Here is a 17,062-nt window from a genome sequence, read left to right as displayed (position 1 = left end):
CTACTATGCGATGCGATGCGATGCGATGCATAGTAGTCCATTATGATTTACCTTTGCAGGGAATGTAAGAGGAAGTAAACCCATCAGGGTTTACTTCCTCTTTAAGCCTGTGAAGATGAATGATTGGTCATATTGTAAGAAATCTGAATCAGAAGAATATACGAACACGGCGAATAGTGGCTCTACGCATTTCGTGGATTTCATGCCACTCGTCAGGAGCAAGCACATGTAATATCAGTATCTGGAAAGATATAAATTTGGGCAAAGGCAGGATGGGCAAGGGCAGATATAATCAGGGGTGGGGCGTAAAAACCCCAACTACTATATATATACTCACTAGGGTTCTATATAATGATGGTGCAAGATGCACTATGTGGACATCTGACCATGACAGCTACCTATGTGACCAAAAGTATTTGGACCGTCCTCCAAATTCTTGAGATCAAGAGTCTCCAGTGAAGTGGTCTGGTAATGCTGCAGCATACATAGATATTGTAGTCATTTGCTCTCCTTCAACATTGTGGTAACAGTTTAGGCAAAAAAAAATTCTGTTCCAGCATGAGTGTGCTGCTGTGTACAAAGCCAGCACCATAAAGACATGGTGTGATCAGTTTTGCTTGTGGAGGAACTTGACCGTCTTGCACCTCAACCCTACTATTCACCTTTGGGATGAACTGTAATGAACCAAGTCTTCTCATCCAACATCTCCATAAGAGCATGGCTTGATGAGTTTGGTGTGGAGGAACGCATGTGACCTGCATAGAGCCCTGACCTCAACCCTACTGAACACATTGCGGTTGAACCGGAATGAACCAGGTCTTCTCATCCATCCATCTCCATAAAGATATGGTTTGATGATTTAGGTGTGGAGGACCTGATGCGACCTGCATAGAGCCCTGACATCAACCCTAATGACTTAAGCCTCGTACACACGGTCGGAGAATCCGTCGGAATGTGTCCTATCGGACCGTGTCGTCGGATAATCCGACTGTGTGTGGTCTGCATCAGATTGATTCCGTCTGAATCTCCGTCGGACCCAATTTTCCAACATGTTGGAAATATTTCCCGACCAACTGGGCCGGTCGGACCTAATCCGATCATGTGTAGAGCATTTTGATCGGACCAAGTGCCACGCATGCTCAGATCAAATTCCTACATCAAAGCTATTGGCTACTAGCCTGAATGTAGTCCCATCGTAACGAAATTACGTCATCACGTTCTGAACGATCGGATTTTTCGCCAACTTTGTCCGACCGTGTGTATGCAACAGTTTCGGACAAAATCCGACGGACAAAATCCGACGGGAAAGGAACCCCTCTCCACATCTGGTGGTCGTGTCCCTCACTACAGGACTACTGGAGAGAAGTATGCAGAATCACCTCCCAAATTACCACATATGACATTGATCCAACCCCATCCCAGTGCCTCCTTCACCTCTCGCCTCTGCCGAGACGTACCTACCATGGCTCCCTAGCTATGCATATGCTCAACGCAGCTAAGCAGTGCATCCCGGTTCACTGGGGCTCATCCAAGATTCCCTCCATCAAAGAATGGTTCCTCAGAATTAGCAAAACGGCTGAAATGGAAGAATTGATTCACATATCCAGGGATACCCCTTCTAAATTCAACACGAAATGGGCCTGCTGGAAACACTTTCAGACTACTGCTGATTATCTAGACGCAAGCAAATAGTGTCCTCATGCATTTTGGCTTAGCTATAACGTGTCCCCTTTCATGATATTGATTCTCCTTGGAGATCATTTGGCCGGAAGGGCAAACAGGTCTTTCCAACTACGTGTCAGCTTCTCTGCTCCGGGGGGGTCCTGGGGAAGGGGACCCTACACTTCCCCAGCCTCTCTTGTACCTTCCCGTCCCTCTGACACTGCTGCCCCCCTTCCCCATCACTCCCACTCCCACCCTCCCCCCCCCTCTCTCTTTCTTTCACCTCTCTTTTCATCTCCCACTCCCCTCTTTCCCTTATACTCCAACCCAGGCACACAGATAATCCACTGTGCTTCATGTCACAGACCCCCAACATGACGCCATCCCAGCCTTTTTCCACAGAGTTCTTCAGGAACATACCAGAAGCGACCTGGAAATCTACTACCTTCTTTGCACTACCATTTACCTATGAACCTCTCTGAAACGATCCCCCTCCCTCCCACTTTTAGTAGTCGCGCCATATCCAGCAGCCTATATCCTTAGATCATATGGTTTTTTTTTTTGGTTTTTTTTTTGGTTTTTTTTCTCTTGTTTGGTCCCTTTAATCCAAGAAGGTTCCTGTATACAATCTTTCTGAACTTGTTGTGTGTTTCATTTGAAAATCTGTTAACATCTGAGTCCCCCCCGATTGTTGGGGATCTTACTGTATTTCTGACCTCTTGTGCCTATTATCTCTTTTCAATAAAATCTATTTAAAAAAAAAAAAAAAAAAAAATCCGACGGGAAGAATCCGACGGATTTGGTTGTGGAAATCTCCGACCGTGTGTACAGGGGCTTAGACTGCTGGTTTGGAGCCAGGTCTTCCCATCCAACATCAGTACCAGACCTTGCAAATGGGCACAATTTCCCACAGACACTCCAAAATCTTGTGGAAAGTCTTTCCAGAAGACCGGAGGATGTTATAACCATAAATGGGACCAACTCCATATTAATGGTCATAAGCAGAGTCAACTCCATATTAATGTCCGATGGTTTTGGAATGAGATGTCCAACAGGCTCATACAAGTGTGATGGTCTACCAACTTTTGGCCATGAATATATCTTGTCCTCTGTTTCTTTTAGTTCTTTTAGCTGTTTTTTTCTTTTTTGCTTCATAGCTGTAAAGGGGAGAGGGATTCCATATCGATGCCCATGGTTTTGAAAATGGGATATCCAGGTTGGGAGTCAGATCTACTTATCTTACTGACCTTCTCATCAGTACCTGATCTAAAAATTGGACATACATTTGTACCACATACACACTCCAAGATCGTGTGGAAAGTTGTTCCAGAAGAGTGGACATGGTTAAAGCTGCAAAGGTGAGGGATTCCATATTGATGCCCGTGGTTTTCAGAATGGGATATCCAGGTTGGGAGTCAGATCTACTTATCCAACTGACCTCCTAATTAGTACTTGACCTCATAAATTAACATAAATTCCCACCAAATACACACTCCAAAACCTTGTGGAAAGTCTTTCCAGAAGAGTGCAGATGGTTATAGCTGCAAAGTTGGGGGGTTCCATATTGATGCCCATGGTTTTGGAATGGAAAATCCAGGTTGCGAGTCATGTCTTCTCATCTCAACTGACCTTCTCATTAGTACCTAAACTCACAAATAGACACAAATGCCAACAGACACTCAAAAAACTCTTGGGAAAAGCTGTCATGGTTATGCAGTGATCTTCCTGTGTTTGCTTACCTCCCCTCATGTGTTCAGACTAAGAGGCCAGCCACTTTCACCTGGTGGTTTTTATAACCTCTCCTCTAAGCATGGCTCCACCCCAGGACCTATCAGGGAGCCCTATATTAACTTGTGCACTGCAGGCCATCAGTGCTGATCAACCATTGTGTATACCTTTGTGTGTTAGCTTCCTGTTTCCTGCCATGTGCTCTGCTACTCTTTTCCGTTACCGACTTTGGTGTGTCTTTGACTATCCCTGTTTGCCTGTGATCCTGACCTTTTGCCGTGTCCCCGACTATTCTCGTCTGCTTGTGGCCCCGACCTTGGCTTTGTCCCTCACCATCCCTATCCTCCTGTTGCCTACTGTGGGTGTGAGCTGGGGGACCCTGGGGGTCGCGACCTGGAGCCAGTTGCAGCCAAGTCCATCCTCACCACTAGAGGCGCTGGTGAACACCTGCTGGCTCTTAGACTCCGCGCCCCAGGGAATCTTACGCTCTAACCCCAGTGGGATCTGTCCCCCGTCTGCAGCAGTCAGCCGTAGGGTCCACAACCTTGCGATGCACTCCTGATCCCTACGGTGTGCATCTGTCACCTCGCCTCAAGGTGACCTGACAAAAGCCTTCTGAGGAAAGTGAAGGCTCTTATACCCTTAATGCTGCGTACACACGATCGAATTGTCTGGCGTACTTAGTCCGACATACAATCCGGTGGATAGTCTGGCGGACTTTCTACCGAACGGACTTGGCCACACACGGACACACAGAAAGTCCGACGTTCGCCTGCGCGATGACTTACAGCACGTATGACGGGACTAGAAAAAGGAAATTCAATAGCCAGTAGCCAATAGCTTCCTTTTTCGTACTTGCTTCTGAGCATGCGTCATTCTTAGTCCACCGTACTAGCATACTGACGAACGTATTGTCTGCTGAAACCCACTTCACTTCACTCTGGAAAAGTCCGCTGAAGCCCACACACGATCGAATTGTCTGCTGAAATGCGTTTCGGCGGACTAAGTACACCGGACAATCTGATCGTGTGTACGCGGCATAAGAGGGGGCCAAGCCCATATCAATGGTTTTTAATCCATAATGTCCAACAAGCTCATGTGTCCAAAAAATGATTTATTGTTAGTCTTGTCTCTGCAGTCGTTTAGCAAGGATGACATAGAAATATTTGGTAGACCCCACCGATCTGTATATGAATTATAATCATAAAAATATGGAACACCAAGTATGCATAAATGTGGAAATGACACCATCTGTCCATTCCAAAAAAAGATGACTCTCGCTGATTAGCTTATACAGTTTCCTTTTCAAGAAACCTTTTTTTTTTTTCCTCCTTTGAACATTTGTGACTCTCTTTCCAAGTTAAGTTTCCTTCAAGTCGTTTAAGACGTGTGAATAGAGGAGGGAACATATGTACGGGTAATTTCCAAGGCGTTTTCGTAAATGTTAATACTGCTAGGCAGGAGGGGTTCCGTTCCAAATTCCCCATCACAGCTCATCAGGCGCACGCTAAATTATCAAAGTAGTAATTAAGCGGTTTAATATGGTTTGCAGCATGTGGAGAGGGGTGCAAGGGTGCAGGCTCGCTCCAGGCTAGCAAATCTCATTCACAGTACAAAGAAATACAGCTTGAGGAAGGAGAAATGGGGTCTTACGGAAAAATCAAGATGTTGTTCCAACATGAGGAGCCGCTGAAAGCGCCAATGATAGCCAATTAAAGGACACCCAAGGAAAAGCAATCAGAGATTTGATAACACTAGCCAGGAAACATTGCTGAAGTCAGAAACTTTAATCAGAAGATACGGCTGGGCTGGTGAAAAAAAAATCAGAATGGGACTCTAATGTCTGAAGTCCTGGAGAGGCACCCGAGTGGGGCTTTGCCTTCAATATCCGCATCCATATCAGCTGAAGTAGGGGTGGGTGGAATGCTGATGATGTGCCATCTGTGTCATTTGTAAAAAGAGTAAACTCTCGAGTGCCATTCGGTGTAGCCACCTTACCAAATTACTATAAAAAAGATCTATAACAAATATAGCCAGCTGCAAAAAAAAAAAAAAAAACACTCCCCAGTGCTCCTACATAACATCAATGAATATCATGCTAGCTCCTATGTATTAAAATAGATGTGAAATAATCAGAATTCTCATAAGTAATGATTACAATTAATACATACATGGAAACTTCTAGAAACTAGTGGGCGGAGTTACAGAGACAAGAATCTGAATATTTATGGGAGTTTGACCAATTGCAATATGTGGTCTGTGATGTGAAAGTTCAATAAATTAAATAAAGTCGCCAAAACTTTCACCACATGCTCAGTGTGTCCACAAAACTTGGAGCCTCAATTGGATATATTGACCCTTTAGTTATAAAAAGGTCAAAAGAGCTTTTCCCCAAAGAGCTGAGTATGACAGAACTAATGTGCAACTTGGCTAGTTCCTGACCCTGGCTTATCTCTACTGATCCTCTGCTTGAACTCAGGTAGTTCCTCCTGACCATGGCTTGTCTCTGTTGATTCCTGGATTGGCCTTAGGTATGATAATTCCTGATCATGGCTTGTCTTTGCTAACTCCTGGACTGGACTATGGTAGTTCCCAATCATGGCTTGGTATGGTAGTTCCCAATCATGGCTTGTCTCTGCTGATTCCAAGCTTCACCTAGGGTAATTCCCAATCATGGCTTGTCTCTACTGATTCAAGGTTTGATCTTGGCTAGTTTCCTGACCATGGCTTATCTCTACTAATTCCTGGCCTTACCTCAGGTAGTTCCTGACAATGGTTTGTCTCTACTGATTCCCAGACCTCAGGTAGATCTTGATCCTGGCTTATCTCTGCTGATTCCCGGCTTGACCTTGGCTAATTCCTAACCATGTCTTATATCTGCTGATTCCCGGACCTTAGTTAGTTCCTGACCACGGTTTGTCTCTGCTGATTCAAGGTTTGACCCTGGGTAGTTCCTGACCACAGCTTGTCTCGACTGATACCTGGATTGACCTAATGTAGTTGTCGATCATGACTTGTCTTTGCTGATTCCCAGCTTCACCTTGGCTAGTTCCTGACCATGGCTTATCTCTGTTGGTTTGACCTTGGCTAGTTTCTGACCATGGCTTGTCTCTGCTGAATAAAAGTTTTACATTTGCTAGTTTCTGACCTTGGCTTATCTATAATGATTCCTGGCTTGACCTCAAGTCTCCGCTGATTCTTGGTATGGCTTCAGGTAACTCCTAACTATGGCCTATCTCTGCTGAAATTTGGGTGTTAAAACTCATCTTGCCTCCTGACTACAACTCTGCCTGCTACCCTGTCTGCTTGCTTTTCTCCTCAACCACCTACCACTGCCTGTCCATACCTCACTTCCAGCCTGTTGTGTGTCCCAGTGTCCTGATCTGCATCTTCCTGGAGAATTTCCTGTGGGTCTGCACAAGCACCTCATAGTCAATTCTACCTCAAGGGAGCTTTCGTGGACTGGGCTATTGGCACCCATACTATAATTTGCCCCTTCACTCCCTGTGCTCATCTCCAGGTTTGCCTGGACCAGAGGTGTAAGGGAAGTCCTCTCATTATCTCGGCCTGCAACCAGATACTTGATAAGTCCCAAAGAAGAGGAAGGCCTTTCCACCGAAATGTGTTGGCTGTACTTGATGGTTATGGATTTTGTTTAATAAAGGATTTTAAACCAACCATTCCTAACCACATATTCAGGATTCAATCATCCAATGAGTGATTCCTTTATTGTTATCATAGAGGTATCAGCCTAATACTAGAACTGGGTTCTATCTATGCACCTCACTTTCACAACAGCTTAACTTCCTGGAATGGAGAATGCCCACTCTTTTGTAATCACATGTAGCACCCTCTAGTGTACAATGTCTGTTAGGAAAATGTTGCTTAAATCGAAAGTAAACCCATCCATAAAACAGTTTCATTTCCGGCACGTGCCGGAATGGAACACTCCCATTGATTGTGCTCTCAACCAAACTGTGAAAACCATCCAATGTCTGGTGTCATAACTGATTACATGTGCAGCATCATGGCAGTTGTAGAATACACAGAGGCAAAGATGGCAGCTTCCTTGGCTGAAAACGATAGGGGAGTTTACTTACAATTTAAGTGAGCCTGTCTAATTGCTGTGGGTTCAGATTCAGGTCTGTCTGGAAGGCTCTACAGATCAGGTCTCTGTCGCCTCCCCCTGGTTCTGCAGATCCATGGAAACTTCTAGAAACTAGTGGGCGGAGTTACAGAGGCAAGGATCTGAATATTTATGGGAGTTTGACCAATCCCCAGGCAGGAGGCCTGACAGGGTGGTAAGATGGGCCCTTAAATATTGAAGAGCCTGGCCAGGAGGGTTGCTGTTGTTGGGTAGAAGATGGAGTGTTGAGACTGGAGTTGTGAGGCCTGTGAGGGGACCCCGGGGCTGGGTGGCTCTGCCTCCAGGCTGGAGCTGAGGAGGGAGGAAGAGAAGCTGCAGAGGGATCTCCACCATCTAGGAAACACCTTACCTAGTGTCCAGCTGGAGGCCTGAACAGCGGTCAATGAGAGTAGCAGGATTCAAGGGACAGTATGAGTATCTCTACCTAATCACCCCCAGGGCCAATAAGTGAGGAGGCTGCCAGATGCAACATTTAGCATGCTTTTACACAAAGAGTGTCACAGCTAACCTAACTGCCTTGCTCTGGGACACTTTTCAAGGACGCAGATGGACTGGTTACTGACTTTGTATGGAAGTTGGAAAATGCGTGTCTGCCAGGAATAGGGAGACCCAGAATCTAGCGGCCCTCTACAGGGTAGCGCTACACACATTAGAAGCCATTCTCATTCTGGTTGGGTCGGTGCTACCATATATTTACAAGACTTTTAAAATATCTTTGGGCAGGAAGTTAGGAGAAAAATCCACGACACACAAAAGCTCAGGTTGTGAACATTCTTTACTCAAACCGAAACAAAAAAAAAATTAAAATTTAATTATCTTTAGATACAAATCAAATTGTTTCAAATTAGGGTTGTTACTGATTAAAATGTTTGTGTTCGATTAATCGATTTTTTTTAAAACGACTAATTTCGATTAATTATAACGCACATACAGATCCAACTACTTTTATCTGATCTCCTTGCATTTTAACTCTACATTAGTCAGTGGTAAATGTGGTATACACTATATACAATCACCCGACACTAGTAAGTTTCAACAATCCATGACTTAACTTCACCGTTCACACAAATACGTTTTAAATTCAAACTGTAGCACTGACGTAAGTAATTTATTTTTTCAAAGTAGCGTGACAATCCCTCCACCTCCGGTCTAACTAATCACCCTCCCCTTATGGCATGGACCCCTGTGCAAACAGGTGGTCATGCAAGCGGGTATCAAAAGGGTTAACACGGAGCCATAAACTTCTCTCACGTCTCCTTAGATCTCAGCAAGGACGCCGGGTCATGGGTAGAAAGAAAAGATCTAAGTACTCACCGCTTAAGTATAAGATTTCATTTTTGCATTCAAACACAAACTACTCACATAAAGATGATAAATACACAGCATGTAAAGCCGACAATCGTGTTATTTCCATAGGGCAGCAGCGGGTGACGTCATGCGTAGCTCCTCCCCCGTAGGCATTACGTTCAATCAGAACTTTGACGTCACCAGACCCCTCCCCCTTCCCTTCGTTAGCAGACAGAGGCACTTGGGGGAGGAGTCCAGTGACGTCGATGTCCGTGACATCACCGGATCTCCGACGGAACTCCCTGAAGACCCAGAAGCCGGCGGAGAGGTGAGTACCGATCAAAAGAATTTTGATCGATCAAAAAAAATTAATCGATTAATCAAGGAATTCATCTTTAAATACCACAGCCCTATTTCAAATGTGGTGACAGACACCTTTTCTCATCTTTGAGCGGACTATTAGACTTTGCTATGGCCTAATTGTTCTTATAATGTCACCATAATCGTACAATTCTCTCAGGAAAAATGAAATCCGTTCTATAAAAGCGCTCACGTTTAATGGGGCCCCTGGTGCCTCTAACGGCCAGAGGTCTTCTCAGTGGTGCTCTGTCTGCCACACTGAGATACCAGCTTGAGATTCACCGTGTTCTTTGAAGTGCGGCATCCTTCATCTAGGTAAAGTCTTATAACTAAGCTAGCAGCACATGCTGACTCCTGCTTGAAGCGTCCTTCACTCCTGCCAGAGTCTGCAGCTGTCGTTGATCGTCAGAGCTCTTGGATCCTTCAATATGGGCTGTCACTCGAAGGACACCGAATTTGACTCTCTTCCTCCGATGAGGCTATGACAGGGCTTTGAAGGCCCTCGGAGATCACAGTCAAAGTACAGCTTGTGACGTTGGGTTTTCGGACACAGGTTAGCTGCACACATCTTGTGGGGAAGGAATGCGCTTTTCATGTATAAAATATCAGCAGAGAAGAGTGCTCAACATTTCCTTTAAATCCTCATCCGCTAAGTGACAAGGTGAAACTACAATCCTAGCTATTGACTTTACTTGAGTGTTAATATAATGCCAGGGCTGAAAATGGCACAAATAAAAGCAATTACAGAAACAAAACAAAAAAAACCAAAAAAAGAATATATAATATTGCTAAACTTAGCTTAACCAGAGATAACGTCAGAATGAACAAGCTGCATGTTATTTACTACAAGTGACTGCTTCCCTCTATACTGCTTCCTTTTTCCTTCATTGAGGAATATTAGCATCTAAAAAGGCTACAAAAATACTAATACAATAATACAATTTTTTTTTTCTGACCCTTTTTCATGGCTAACTTGCAATTGTCAGCCCCCATTCCTGAACCATGCCACCACGCCTTTCAACATTGGAGGGATACCTTGCAATTGCGTTGGGGGACAGGGGTCCCTTCTCCACATCTGGTCCCCAAGACAATGTGGAGGTTTGCGGGAGAAGAAGTATAGGAATCTAGAAGCGCCCCTAGATACAGTAGCTGCCCGTCTCCCAGGGAAGGAGTACAGGAGTACATTAATACACCTTACTCATTGCCACAAATGGTTAAATAAAAATACTCCCCACCCCCTCCAGAAAAAAAAAAAGGGGTTCCCGCTAAAATTCAAACCAGACCCTTATCCAGGCATATAGCCTGGGTGGCCAGGAAAGGAAAGGTAGCAAGCATGCGCCCCTCCTTCCTGAACTATACTACTTTACCTTTTTATATTGCTTGCAAAGGGGGATGGCCAATACTCCCCTTCATACAAGGTAATTTATCCCAATGTTGGGGGACAAAGGCCCCTTCTATACATCTGGTCCCCAAGAGGATGTGGAGAACTGAGGGGGAGGCTTAAAGGAATATAGAACCTCCTCAAGGAAATGAGTACAGGATCACATCAGTATACCTTACCCATTCCCACAAAGAGATTAAATCAAATAAAAATATCCATAGTATAAGAAATTCACTAGATAAAAATACCGCTTCCCCACCAAAAATAAGAAAATAATATCCTCAATCCATTATTACTTACATCATACTTTTTTTTGTTTTTTGGGACATTACTTATGTTTGCAATTCAAAAATTCGCACAATTGTACATTTGTAAATTCGTACATTCGTAAATTTGTAAATTCGTACATTCGTAAATTCGAAAATTCATACATTCGAACATTCATACATTTGCAAATTCGGAATTCCAAAAAACTGAAAAATAACGAGTGCCGCATCTAAACAAATGGAAAATAACAAATTCATAATAAATAATAATAAAAAGTTTGTATTATTATTATTGTTATTTCTCATTATTAATTCATTACGTTCCATTCGTTATTTCAGATAATTTTTTAACTTTGGATGCATTTGTATTCTTTACGTTCACTAACAGCCAAATTTGAAAGGAAATTCCAATACCTATAATTTAATAGTTAAGTTATTATTAGTTAATTATTATTTCAGTTTTCCGAATTTACGAATTTCCGAATCTACGAATTTACAAATGTACGAATTTCCGAATCTATGAATTTCCGAATCTACGAATTTACAAATGTACGAATTTACGAATCCATGAATCTACGAATTTACAAATGTACGAATTTACGAATCCATGAATCTACGAATTTACAAATGTACGAATTTACGAATTCACGAATATACGAATTTATGAATCTACGAATTTCCGAATCTACAAATCTACAAATTTATGAATGTACAAATGTACGATTCTATGACTTTACGAATGTACGAATTTACAAATCTACGAATGTACGAATTTACGAATGTGAGAATGTATGACTTTACGAATTTAAAAATTTACCAATGTACACATTTACGAAATTTACAAATGTGCAAATGTACAAAGTTACAAATTTTTGAATATATTCGAATTTACGAATATCCAGTAAAAATTGTTAAACGGGTTTTCGTTAATTTGGATCTTTCCGAATTAATGAATTTGTTGAAATTTGTTAAAAAACTAAAACTAATACAAGGAACCAAACGAATTGCACATGTCTACTAGCCTCCACCTCCATAAGGGTCAGGAAGTCTACAGCCGGGGCTCCTGGGTGCAGGTCTACCTCTCCGTGGCCTCCTGCTCTGTGTAGAGTCTCCACTTTCTGGGTACATCTGTATAGGTGTGTTGTATTTAGCTCCTATTCCCCATATAAAATAGGGTTCCTTCCAACCTGGCCTGTAACTGGGTGCTGACTCGCCCATTACCTCATTGCAGGAGGGTTCTAACTTAAAGGGGTCTAGCACCTGATGACATTGCCTGCTGTAACCAGACACTATTCTGGCACAGAGCCACCTAGTGGCAGACTAGCTAACTTCACCTGCCCACACACAAACACTGCAGGCTCCTCCCTGTCTCTCATCCTGATGCATTGACATTTTTATACCAAGAACTTTCCGGCAGCTGCTAATTAGATGCAAAAAGTTGAAACTAATTGGTGATACAGGAAGCAGAGACAGAGAGTAAGGTGGGCAGTACAAATTCAGGAAACAGACCCACCCACTTCACAGGTGGGGAACCCTTTGAAATCTGGCTGCGGTGGATTAAAGAGATTTTATGTTTGCACAGTTGAATCTTTTACTGGACAGATTTAGGATTTCACAGATTGATTTCACTTGTTACCTAAAACCAGTCTTTTTACTCTGGTTTTCTATTTCATGACTTTTTTTGATTGGCCGGTCTTCTAAGTAAAGCTGCCGCTGGCCGTGTCGGTAGCCTTTCCATGGACATATTTTTCTTGTCCGTTATGTGTATACTAGTCCCAGATGAAAAGTACAAATTATACATAGTTAGGGAACAAAGCCTTGCTCTGGAGCTCTCTACTCACCGATCTCTTTCTATTTGAAGAGAAGAAGCCTGGGGAACATAAGAGGAGCAAGGCCACATTATTGGCTGAGATCAAACCAAAGAGAAGCGTGTGATATGCGGGAAACAGCTCTGCCCGTCTTCTGAAGGAATTATTTGTGCAAGCACAGGGGCTGTCCAGCTACAGACAATGGGGTATTAAGGTACACAGTCAGATGATTCACAGCCCAAAAACCCAACGGCCACAATAAAAGCCAACGTCTCCGAGCGGCATTGCCGCCAGCAGATGAAAGGGTTGTCTAAAGTTGCCGATATACGAGGGAATCTGATCAGAGCCGGCGATAGGTTCTATGGTGCCCTGTGCAACATTGTTATACGATTCCTCCAATAAAAAGAAAGAAAAAAAAAGACAGAAAAACATATTTTATTCAGAATCGGTGAAACCTCATGCCACTAGACCTGGCATTTCTGGCTTGAAGGCCTGAACCCAAACCCACGGAAAATCTGTTCAATAGCTGGTTGGTGGAGCTGAGGTCAAAATTTAGCCCTCCCGTTGGGTGAAGCAGTACACATGAAACGTAACGTGAACTGCATGTGGCCAGTTGTAGGTCAGATGCCAGCAGCAGGCAGTTATACATCTACTTGTATCATACAGCATAAAAGATTTTCTGTAGGTTGTCAACTGAACTGGACGTGTGAAACAGATCCGGAATAAAACAGTGGTGAGCCACTTACTTGGTATAGGGGCCCTTGAGTGACATCGCCAAAGGGCCGCATGCTGTATAACGTTGAAATGATATAGAAAACTGAAAATGTGGAAATACTACAGAAGAGGGTCAGAGGCTGAAATATATGCTACAGGAGATAAGTCAGGCTGAGGAAACATTACAGGAGATGATCGAAAACTCAGGACAAGAGATGGTCAAAGAGTGAGTACATCCTACGGGAGATGGTATAGAGGAAACGCTTCAGGAGATGGTCAGAGACTGAGAAAATGCTACAGGAGATGGTCAGAGACTGAGAACAAGCTACAGGAGATGTTCAGAGTCTGAGAAAATGCTACAGGAGATGGTCAGAGTCTGAGAAAATGTTAGAGGAGATAGTCAGATACTGAGAACATGCTGCAGGAGATGGTCAGAGACTAAGAAAATGCTACAGGAGATGGTCAGAGTCTGACAACATGCTGCAGGAGATGGCCAGAGACTGAGAAAATGCTGCAGGAGATGGTCAGAGACTGAGAAAATGCTACAGAAGGTGGTCAGAGACTGAGAAAATGCTACGGGTGTTGGTCAGAGACTGAGAATATGCTACGGGAGATGGTCAGAGTCGGACAACATGCTACAGGAGATGGTCAGAGACTGAGAAAATGCTACGGGAGACGGTCAGAGACTGAGAATATGCTACGGGAGATGGTCAGAGACTGAGAACATGCTACAGGAGATGTTCAGGCAATAAGGATATGCTACAGGTGATCATCAAAGACAAAGTATATGCTACAAGAAATGGAGAAAAACTGAGCACATATGACAGAAAATGCTCAGAGACTGAGAAAACACTGCAGAAGATGGTTAGGCTGAGGAGATGTTACAGGAAATGGTCAACGACTGGGCACATATGACAGAGGATGGTCAGAGAACATGCTACAGGAGATGAGTACTGAGTCTGAGAATGTGGTACAGCCAAAGTCTGAGGACATGTTACATAAGATGGTCAGGGACTAGGGACGTGCTACAGGAGGTGTTCTGAGTCTGAGGACATATTACTTAAGATGGCTAGAGACTGAGGTCATGGTACAGAAGATGGTCAGAAAATGAGAACATACTACAGGAGATGGTCAGAGAATGGAAACATGATGGTACAGGAGATGATCAGAGACTGAGGACATGGCACAGGAGATTTTCTGAGTGTGACGGCATATAACAAAAGATGGTCAAAGACCAGAGATGTTCAAAGATGGCAGACATGCTACAGTAGATATTCTGAGTCTGAGGGCATATTACGAGAGACTGAGGACATGCAACAGTACATGGTGGTCAGACAATGAGGACATGTTACAGGACACATTCTGAGTCTGAGGACACGCTACAGGAGAGGGAGAGAGATGGCAGACATGCTACAGGAGATGGTCAGAGACTGAGGACATGCTACTGGAGAAGGAGATAGTCAGAGATGGAGGACATGCTACAGGAGATGGTCTGAGACTGAGGACATACTACTGGAGAAGAAGATAGTCAGAGATGGAGGACATGCTACAGGAGATGGTTCGAGATGGAGGACACACTACAGGAGATGGTCCGAGACTGAGGACATGCTACTGGAGAAGGAGATAGTCAGAGATGGAGGACACACTACAGGAGATGGTCCGAGACTGAGGACATGCTACTGGAGAAGGAGATAGTCCGAGATGGAAGACACACTACAGGAGATGGTCCAAGACTGAGGACATGCTACTGGAGAAGGAGATAGTCCAAAACGGAGGACACACTACAGGAGATGGTCCAAGACTGAGGACATGCTACTGGAGAAGGAGATAGTCAGAGATGGAGGACACACTACAGGAGATGGTCAGAGATGGAGGACACACTACAGAAGATGGTCAGAGACTGAGGACATACTACTGGAGAAGAAGATAGTCAGAGATGGAGGACACACTACAGGAGATGGTCCGAGACTGAGGACATGCTACTGGAGAAGGAGATAGTCAGAGATGGAGGACACACTACAGGAAATGGTCAGAGACTGAGGACATGCTACTGGAGAAGGAGATAGTCAGAGATGGAGGACGCACTACAGAAGATGGTCCGAGATGGAGGACACACTACAGGAGATAGTCAGAGATGGAGGACACACTACAGGAGATGGTCAGAGATGGAGGACACACTACAGGAGATAGTCAGAGATGGAGGACACACTACAAAAGATGGTCAGAGACTGAAGACATTCTAATGCAAATAGACAAATAAGCGCAAAGCCAAGGAAAGCAAAGGCCACTAGAGAAGCACCAAAGGTTCGCTCGTAGTACTGTTAAAAAATTCATTGATAAGAGGAGCTGAGGCTAAAAGTTGACGGTATTGAATCCATGTAGAAGCTCTGCAGGATATATGTGCTGATACAAAAGACCTTCTATACAGACTTATCTGAGAATTGTCCAAAAAGCCAATATATTTATATGTGCATGCAGCCATCTGGGTGGAATTCTACTTTAATCAATTAAAAAAAAAAATTTCAGGTCCTAACCTTTAGATGGTGATTAGTGGGTGAGGTATCTCCAGATGTCATCAGGTTATATTGCCATAATAAAGTCACACCTAATTGGGCAGATGTGTTCCCTTAAATAAAACCCATTTATCTTTCCACAATCGTTCTGTAACACAAAGCTGCTGGGATATGGAAGTCATACGGAGCCGATCGAACAGGTGACTGTGCGGGAATAGAGTGGCTGACACATCAAAATAAAGGAGCATACCATCACCAGAAGAGAAGAAGAAGGCCCAGAAGTGACTGGAGGTGATGGGGGATTCATTGTGGGGGGGGGGGGAATTGTCTCTCCACTGGTTAAGCTGTGGAATCTTTAAACAAATAAGATTGTAGTGGCAGAAACAAAAATGCAATTTAACCCCTTCCCAGGTCTATATGCCTGGGAGAGAATCAGATTTCCCAAAAACACGTGAGCACTCTGATTGGATGTTACATTGGTCTGATCTATATAGCTACATATTGGATGCCTAGCGCTTTGAAAGAAGACACGCGGCAGAGGAAGCTGGAGGAGCGGTCACCGGAGCCGGCCACTGCCCGCACTCCAGTAGAGGACACCACAACCCCACCACATGAGCGGGTAAGTGCTGGGCCAGGCCGCTGAGGGGGGGGAGCGAATTGTTTGTTTGCCACCCCCCCCCAAAGAAGAACCCACCGGCCGCCACTGCCCAACAGGTCGTGTTTTCAGGATTTCCCTCAGAGGAAACGGCTGGGGTAATTACTAAGGCCGTGAAACTGATCAAATCACCTGTGCAAAATAATATGAAGCCTGAAAACATGACCTGTTGGGGGGTACTTGAGCTCTGATGTTGAGAAACATTGATGTACAGCACAGAAATGGTGTCACCTCATTCTTTATTATTATACCCTGGGCGAACATTTTCTTGGGCCCTCCCCGAATCCACTTATCAACTATTTGCGGGCAGTGTGGGCTCAAGGGACAGCTTCTTTGGGCCCCACAACAATGACTAGGCCCGGTGCAGCTGCCCCTTTTGCCCTGTGTTAACCGCTTCCCGACATGTGTCGGCAGAAGGGCACGTACATTCAAAATCACGTACCTGTACGTTGCCCTTTAAGAGGCGGCGGTGGCTCGTGCCCGCGGGAAGCTCCATGAGTCCGGTCACGGGTCCCGTGGACTTGATCGCCGCTGGGATATC

The 17,062-nt window shown here is 44.3% G+C and overlaps 1 protein-coding gene across 1 annotated transcript in view; it reads right to left on the bottom strand.

Moving 5' to 3' along the window:
- Positions 1-17,062, bottom strand: part of NELL1 (neural EGFL like 1) — a 1,213,537-nt gene that overhangs the window by 970,489 nt on the left and 225,986 nt on the right. The window lies entirely within an intron of this gene.

Source organism: Lithobates pipiens, unplaced genomic scaffold (genome assembly GCF_037356315.1).
Source record: "Lithobates pipiens isolate NorthernLeopardFrog02 unplaced genomic scaffold, aLitPip1_a1.2 Scaffold_24, whole genome shotgun sequence".
NCBI classification, from domain to species: Eukaryota; Metazoa; Chordata; class Amphibia; order Anura; family Ranidae; genus Lithobates; species Lithobates pipiens.
The sequence above is the reverse complement of the archived record's forward strand: the minus strand, read 5'-3'. Positions and strand labels throughout refer to the sequence as shown.